The sequence below is a fragment of the Lepidochelys olivacea genome, assembly GCF_965140295.1.
Source record: "Lepidochelys olivacea isolate rLepOli2 genome assembly, chromosome: 8".
NCBI classification, from domain to species: Eukaryota; Metazoa; Chordata; order Testudines; family Cheloniidae; genus Lepidochelys; species Lepidochelys olivacea.
In genome coordinates this window covers 12,008,314-12,017,291 of record NC_140418.1, presented here as the reverse complement: position 1 = coordinate 12,017,291, position 8,978 = coordinate 12,008,314, and positions in this window count along the sequence as shown.

Here is an 8,978-nt window from a genome sequence, read left to right as displayed (position 1 = left end):
AGGGATCCTAGCGCTGGATAACAAGGACTTGCCTGGGGACTTGCAGAAGGGGATTCCTTTCGGTTCCCAGGCCTAATCCCCCAGTTTCTGGAGTTAGCCATACCTTTGATTAACTCACTACATAACAGGATGCAGGGTCAACCTGCAAAGGACAGCCTAATAGGTGCAGGGTATTTGCAGGTGGAGGAAGGGGTTGGGGGTTGCCATGAGTTTCCTGGCCGTGGGCTCTTCTCTCACTGGGGCAGGAGCACTGGGTGCAGCTACTTTCCCCCTTGGTTTGTATTTTATTCAGGATCAGGTGGTATAATTGGACCGGGGTGTGGGAACACTACTAAATCCCCCCAGTGTTGTAACCGAGCCCGCAGTACTCAGGACCCATGTGCCAGGAAAAAGGACACAGAAGTTCATTTTTTCTTGCCCTTTTTGGGGGGGAAAGGGAAAGGAAAGGGGAAAGGGAAGGGGCAGCAGAGGGTTAGCCATATATTTATTTTTATTGAAAGAAAAGCCCCAGGAAAAACTCAGGACCTGGGGGTTTTAACCACTTAGTTGCTGAAATGATCTATCTATCTATCTATCTATCTATCTATCTATCTATCTATCTATCTATCTATCTATCTATCTATCTATCTATCCTTTTAAAGACCCTTTACATGAATTCAGTCTTTTAGAGAACTTTCTATAGTTTCCCTACTTAGTGAATTCAACTCCAAGATCTTTTCTTTTCTTTTTTTTTCTTTTCTTTTCTTTTTCAGAGAAAATCACCAAAGCCAGGGCTTTTACCAGCATGCCCACAGTGTCAGGAGACACTCACAAGGCAAAATTGGGTTTGAGTAGGGGCATCTCTTGGGATTTAGCAAGTCTCAAGGCCTATAAGTGTATCTGAAAAACAAGGGAGACAAATATGGAATGGATCCCAAAGATAAATAGCATAAAACCAGGAACAATCCAATCCCACACTTGCCATTTGTTGCATAGCAAAGGAGTAAATGGGATTCACATGTTGGGTATTAGCTGGCTGTTAGACTGTAAGATAATATTAACTTTAGTGCTTTATGGTTTACTCCACTTTTCCAAAGACCGCTCCAGAAGGGATCCAGCCTGTAATTTAGGATGGCACACACTGTGCCAAAAAGACTTTGGCACCAGGGCCTTCCCATCACATTAAGGTGATATTAACATAATAAAACGTTTGGAGAGGGAGCAGGAGCTCATAAATTAATGCATTCTACTGTTTTAACGCTAGCAGCTAACAATGTGTTTCCTGTTTGGCTGATAGTCCCTGCTGCAGCCTAGCAGCTGTTTTAAAGGTGCTGTGAAATTAAAGAGAGGAAAGATGATTGTCTTTAAATCAATGTTTAATGATGTGTTGTTATAACGTCTTCCTCGAACAGATGTTTACACGTGAAATCTACATGGACACGAGGAAGGGGAGCTTCCCCTGTTGTGCAGATCCCTGGGTGCCTGATGGAAACGGAGGAGAGAGGGATGCATGGGGTGGAGTGAGGCATGGGAGACCTGGAGGCAACAACAGGCAGAGAAAGGGAGAAAACAATAATTACAGCAATTGTGTTGTCTGCTCCTCCCAATGCTTCCAGCCTCCTATACAAGGCTTAATAGCTTAAAGCAGGCCTCAGCCCCAGCCCAAGCTCCAAAAGCCCCCTGAAATACAATGAAACCGAGCCCCACATGAATGTGGAAGAGCCCTAAACTGCTGCAGCCATCTCGATTCCATCCAACCTGCCTCACCCCTTTCCCCCAGTGTATCCAGAGGCACACACTGAGGCTTTCCAGCAACCCCCGGCAGTCGCTGCTTTCCCCTGTAATGTAAACAATCAAAAAGAGCAACAGCCCAAGTTGTTACAAACACACTGGGTCCAGCAGAGTTGCTTGGGGGAGGAATGTGTCCCAGATTGTGTAGCTAATAACCTGCCTAGTACATGTGCATTTCACTGGGTTGTCTACTCTAGGATGGTGTGATAATGCTGCTGGCACAGACAGTAGGCACCAAGGTCTCACACCTCCGCTCTAATAATCCTCAGCGTCCTGACATATAATGGGGGAGGTAACTGGGAACCTCCCTGAGGACACACCATTTCACCAGTGAAAATTTAATAATTTCTTCCTTATAATTTTATTGCACCAGAAATACAGTAAAACTGCTGCTGTGCAAGACCATCCCAATCATCTGCCAAAGTTCCCGTTCCACCGTGGCGTCGGTGGCATTAATAACACTGGACCGTTCATGCTTCCATGCAATTGCATAGCCATGTAGCAAGGCAGCCGAGCAGGGTTCATACTTAACAGTCAACAGTTTTTATACTGCTGTTTGCTGCATTTGAATGAGACAGACTCCTGGACAGGTAATTGCAGTGCTCCCAAGTCAAAATGGCATCAGACCGTTTCCAGGTGCTCTGGCTTCTGCACCAACAAAAAACACCAGTTTTGTTTTACAACCCCTGTGAAAAAGTAGGCCAGGCCTTGAAATTTTTGAGAGCGCCCTTTGCTTTAGGGATGTAGCATCCTAAATCCCATTACCTTTCAAAAGGCGCCTGAGAGCCCATTTCACTTTTGAACCTGGGACTCAGGCTCCCAAGTCATTTCGGTGCTTTTGAAAATGTTACCGAATGTCTTTTGTGTGCCAAAGCTATGTCTCTGTGACTTAAAATCGCCCTTCTGTTGAAGATGATCTGTAAAATGTGCTTTTAGAAAAACACAGTAATCTTACACACTTTTGTACTACAGTGGTGGCTCTTGACACCTTGCCAATTCCCTTCCATACCTAAAAAAAAAAAAAAGTATTTGTAATTAGATAACCTCAGTATTTGCAGTATTTAAGGTTGTGCCTAGAGTATGTATCTGGACAAGGGAATACTGCAAATACTGAGATAACCTTATCTGTTTATCTTAGGTAAGCCATGGCAAGTTTTCAAGCCACTGTACCTGTCATTCAAAGATCTCAAAGCACTCTAGAAACACTAACAGAGATGCAGAGTACCCCTGGAAGAAATTTAATCTCCTGTAGAGGATTCCCATTGTGGATGGATAAAGCCATAATTTATCCCAGTCCATAATTTATCCCAGTTCTAGAGAGGAATAAACTAAGATAGAGAGTAACTTGCTAAAGGTCACACAATGAGTCAGTGGTAGGGCTGGGGCTAGAGCCCAGGCATTCTGTCTCCTAGATCCCTAACTACTTGAGATCACTCCTTAACTTCAATTGATTATATGTAAGTCTCTCTTAAGTCAAAATCCTGGCCCTTTTGATGGCAATGGGGGTCTTGCAACTGACTTCAATAAGGATTTCACCTTCAGAGTTTAAAATGAAGTATGATTTTGTGGTGAAGGCACAGGATCAGAAGTTAGGAAACCTGCTCTATGCTGGGTCAGACCACAGTTTCCGTGTGTGGGGCTTTGACCCAAGCTAATCTGAAGTTAGTGGAAGTTTCTCTGTGCCTTCGTTTTCCCATCTGCAGAGTGGGGATAATAATACTTCTCTCACAGAGGTAAGGTTACATTCACATCGAGATCCTTGAATGAAAGGCACTATAGAAGTGTAAAAGATTAGTGCAAATAATGACACACCTGGGATGTGTTTGTGGACTAGTAATCAAAATGGCACTAAGTCAAAATGGCACCGGATAATTCCTGTTTCCAAAACACTAATGAAAGGTGTGTGCAGTGACCAGTTTAACCGCACCAGATTAATAACTGTAATCTTAATTTCTGGACAGGCAAAAATGAGTAGTTTACATTATTATCTGCTTGCTGGTAAAATTGCATACAAGTGCCTGCAGCTGTCTTGGTTTGAGGTTTTTAAAAACAATAAACTTCTTCGCCCCTTCTAAATCATGGAAATAAGAGCAGTAATAATTAATACATTATAAACAAACAACTCTGATACATACACAGCCTTAACTGGCGACTGTTATATGAAAAGTTTGCTGCAATCTTTCACTGTCTTATATCAGCAATTAACAACAGTTTAAAACAAATTCCATTCACATAGTCTGCAAGCCTCTTTAAAAGGAGATATTGGAATGAGGATCTGGATTTTTGTGTGCCTGTGTTTATATACTTTTGTAGGTGGACTGTCGCTAGCTATTGGCAAACTGAGCTGCAGAATCAAGAATCACACACAGCAAACAAACAATTTTGTAAATGGCTTTAATACACAATCTAATTCTGTTAGGCCTTTAAAAATAATTACAGCACTGTTTGTGGTTAATGGAAAGGCCATTTATTCCTATAAAACTGCTTATTATTTCTTAAGAGTGATTTTTTGGAGATGTTTCTGTACAATTTAAACATCAGTGGAAGCAGAAATATTCATCATTAATGTATTTTCATCTTTTAGCTGACAGTATTGTGATTTTACAGCTTGTGGCCTGCTGTTTATGTACCAGTTAAATCACAACACTTTCTAGATATCTGTCTGTCATTTTCTGCCAAAGAACAGGATCTTGGGGATTTTAGTATTAGTGAAAAGTTACTTATGTCTAGACACTGATCCAAGTACCTCTAGTGCTTCATTTCATGGCATTCAGACATTTTCTTCTTTAGTTACTACCTGACATTACGTATAGATCTTAATTACTACCTGACATTACGTATGTATCTTTAAATATGTACATAATAAGAATCTGAGTCAGGTTAATTTGATCATATACACACAATATAGTTGTTCTGTGTGTATTTAACTTCATTTACTTATATGTTGAAGACAGGACCAATATTATACTTGATTTGCTAAATGCTATACTAGATCTTAACCTGGCAAGTGTTTTAGGCTTTGATTCATTGCTCTATTAATCTACCTAGGTCCCAGCTCAGGAAACCATTTAAGCATATGCTTAAATCCATCTCTGTTTAGGAAAATATTTAAGCTTGATTTCACTGCGTCTTAAATCCTTCATGGTTAAATTTAAGTACCTCATGTTCCTTGAGTACGTCTCACTACCTCATGTTTATATCTAATACATTATGTCCCTCTAGGTTTAATAAGTAAATAAATAATAATATAATGCATAATTCCTTTCCCAACTTTCCTTAAAATTACTTAAGTGCCTTGTGGCCCATCTGCAACTCATCTACATTCTATGCACAAGTCCCAAGTATTAGTTTTATAGATGTCCATGCTGGCAAGTGAGCAGGAATGAGGTGAGTGCATGTTATTTGACAGGGATTAAATTTCATTGAGGGGAGAGGGGATGGACACTCAAGGAGCTCACTGAGGAGATATCTGAGCCATTAGCAATTATCTTTGAAAAGCCATGGAAGACGGGAGACATTCCAGAAGACTGGAAAAGGGCAAATATAGTGCCCATCTATAAAAAGGGAAAAAAGGACAACCAGGGGAATTACAGACCAGTCAGCTTAACTTCTGTACCCAGAAAGGTAATGGAGTAAATAATTAAGCGATCAATTTGCAAACAAGAAGATAATAAGGTGATAAATAACAGTCAGCATGGATTTGTCAAGAACAAATCGTGTCAAACCAACGTGATAGCTTTCTTTGACAGGGTAACAAGATTTGTGGATGGGGGGAAGTTGTAGATGTGTTATATCTTGATTTTAGTAAGGCTTTTGATACTGTCTCTCATGACCTTCTCATAAACAAACTAGAGAAATACAACCTAGATGGAGCTACTATAAGGTGGGTGCATAACTGATTGGAAAATCATTCCCAGAGAGTAGTTATCAGTGGTTCACAGTCATGCTGGAAGGGCATAATGAGTGGGGTCCCACAGGGATCACTTCTGGGTCCAGTTCTGTTCAGTATCTTCATCAATGATTTGCATAATGGAATACCAAGTACACTTATAAAGTTTGCTGACGATACCAAGCTGGGAGGGGTTGCAAAGGCTTTGGAGGATAGGATTAAAATTCAAAATGATCTGGACAAACTGCAGAAATGGTCTGAAGTAAATAGGATGGAATTCAATAAGGACAAATGCAAAGTACTCCACTTAGGAAGGAACAATCAGTTGCACACATACAAAATGGGAAATGACTGCCTAGGAAGGAGTACTGCGAAAAGGGATCTGGTGGTCATAGTGGATCACAAGCTAAATAAGAGTAAACAGTGTAATGCTGTTGCAAAGAAAAGCAAACATCATTCTGGGCTGCATTAGCAGTAGTATTGTAAGCAAGACACAAGAAGTAATTCTTCTACTCTACTCCGCGCTGATTAGGCCTCACTGGAGTATTGTGTCCAGGTCTGAGCACCACATTTCAGGAAAGATGTGGACAAATTGGAGAAAGTCCAGAGAAGAGCAACAAAAATGATTAAAGGTCTTGAAAACATGACCTATGAGGGAAGATTGAAAAAATTGGGTTTGTTTAATTTAGTCTGGAGAAGAGAAGACTGAGAGGGGACATGATAACAGTTTTCAAGTACATAAAAGGTTGTTACAAGGAGGAGGGAGAAAAATTGTTCTTCTTAACCTCTGAGGATAGGACAAGAAACATTGGGTTTAAATTGCAGCAAGGGTGGTTTAGGTTGGACATTAGGAAAAACTTCCTAACTGTCAGAGTGGTTAAGCACTGGAATAAATTGTCTAGGGAGGTTGTGGAATCTCCATCATTGGGGATTTTTAAGAGCAGGTTTGACAGGGATGGTCCAGATAAACCTTAGTCCTGTCAGGGATGGTCTAGATAAAATTTAGTCCTGCCTTGAGTGCAGGGGACAGGACTAGATGACCTCTCGAGGTTCCTTCCAGTTCTATGATTCTATGACACTACTTTCTGCATATTCTGGCTATGTCCATAGGGCCTCATTCAGCTAAAAACTGACAGTATTTTGTTACATTTTCCTGCTAGAGCTATGGCTTCCTTAAATGCAGAGAGGGATTATACTAGGAGGAACATGCTTGTTTTGGGAGATGCTGCCATGGGTTTACCCTTGTGTCAGCCTTGGACTGCCAGCTGGTGCACAGTGGGCAGGACCTTGGTCACGTCTCCACCCTTCCAGCCATAACTCCTCTTTTGGGTGTGTTTAGCACTGGAACCTCTGGGCCTGCTATAACTTCCCCTCCCATGTTCTAGCTGCCTATTGCAGAGAGGCACAAACTGGAGGATGCCTCCCTTCATACATGCATCTGCTCACCAAACAGCAGGCAAAATCTGACCACACGCAGATTGGTGAGCAGTTTATAATGCAGTCTATAGCTCCGCTTGGCAGAATTCAAATTTTATTTTTCATATAATGTTGACAGATAATATCGATATTTATTTTTAAGTGTTTTTTGATTTTTATCAATTTGAATGTTCACAGTTGTGGGAAAATATGGGAGGATCAGACAATAGGAAGGTCAGCCAACAATTATTTCGTGACTATAGAAACAGAGATTTAAAAAGTTAAAACTTTTATAACTGTTAAAACACAAATTGTCAACATTTCACATCAAAATAAACAAAGCAAATATCCTTAAATCAAACTCTAATACATTCTCAAGCAGCATTTTTCTTACTTTACCTATTTATAAATTTTGATTATTATTGATGGAAATACTTTTTGTTGGTTTGTGTGTCTACAGTGAAATTGACATTTACTACATTTTCTGATAAAAATTGGATCTCCCAAGCCTATCTATAGCTTACATTCCATATGATGTGGCATTTCCTAGGGAATTTGCACTATCCAGGCAGCTACAGTTACTTAGGAGGATGCAACAAACTCCACCGCGGATTTCTCAAGATGCATCTCATTACTCATGAATGTCTCATACAAATAAATATTTAGTTGGCCTCTTTATTTGCCAAGACTGTCCCGCAGGGCTGTTGAATTCATTGGGGGATAAATGAGAGAAAGCATCCAGCAGAAGAATAAGAAGGTCATAGGTACTGAAGGGGGAAAATGTGATTAGTTCTAAAAGAAACAGGAACCTTTGGTTAAACATTCATTGTTTTGATGTTGTTGATGGTGAACTGGTAACTCAGGTTCAAGCCAGTCTAATGCAGACAGGTGCTGTGCAAGGTTCCTCAAAGACTTCTGCCAGTGCATCTCAATCCTGCCTTGCAATGCTCCAGCTATTCCACTCCTGGGTCTTGATTTTGTGATGCAGCCAAAAGACTCTCTTTGGGGACTACCACATTCCTTTCCCATTGTGACGTGATTAGGTTTTGAACCTCTGTTTCCAAGCTTAAAGCGCACTAACATGCTACAGTAGAACCTCAGCGTTATGAACACCTCAGGAATGGCGGTTGTTCATAACTCTGAAATGTTCGTAACTCTGAACAAAATATTATAGTTGTTCTTTCAAAGGTTTTCAACTGAATGTTGACTTAATACAGCTTTGAAACTTTACTATGCAGAAGAAAAATGCTGCTTTCCTCCTCCCCCATTTTTAGTAGTTTATGTTTAACACACTACGATGCTGTATTTACTTTTTTTAGGGTGTCTGCTGCTGCCTGATTGCATACTTCTGGTTCCAAATGAGGTGTGTGGTTGACTGCTCAGTTCGTAACTCTGGTGTTCGTAACTCTGAGATTCTACTGTATGTGGTTTAGAACCTTGAGTGTTACTTCTTTACCCAAACTCCAGCAACCTCTGGAGAACTGACAGTTTTGCTTTATGACTGCAGTTGAGAATTGAAAGGCGATGTCTGAGTGGACAAAAGCTAATTTCCTGCAACTTCATCACATTATTATTTTTTGAGTTCTCCATGTTTCATTCACCATAAATATGAAAAGCATAGGAATATACATTTTAGGGAAAAGACAGCTAAAACTCAGGAGAATAAGAGTTTTTCCCGTTTTTTCCTTCAAAATCAAAGCTGCATTTTAAAAGGAGAAAATAAGTTTAATTCTCATGAAATTTGCTGGTATGGTAAGTTATTTAGGTCATTCTTCTAGGGCCTGAACCAAAGCTCATTGACTTCAGTGAGGCACATAATGCCCAAGGATATTTGTCATCTTGACCAGCTGATTTCTAGATGTTCACATTTCCAGGTATACTGTCAGGTTTCAGAGTAACAGCC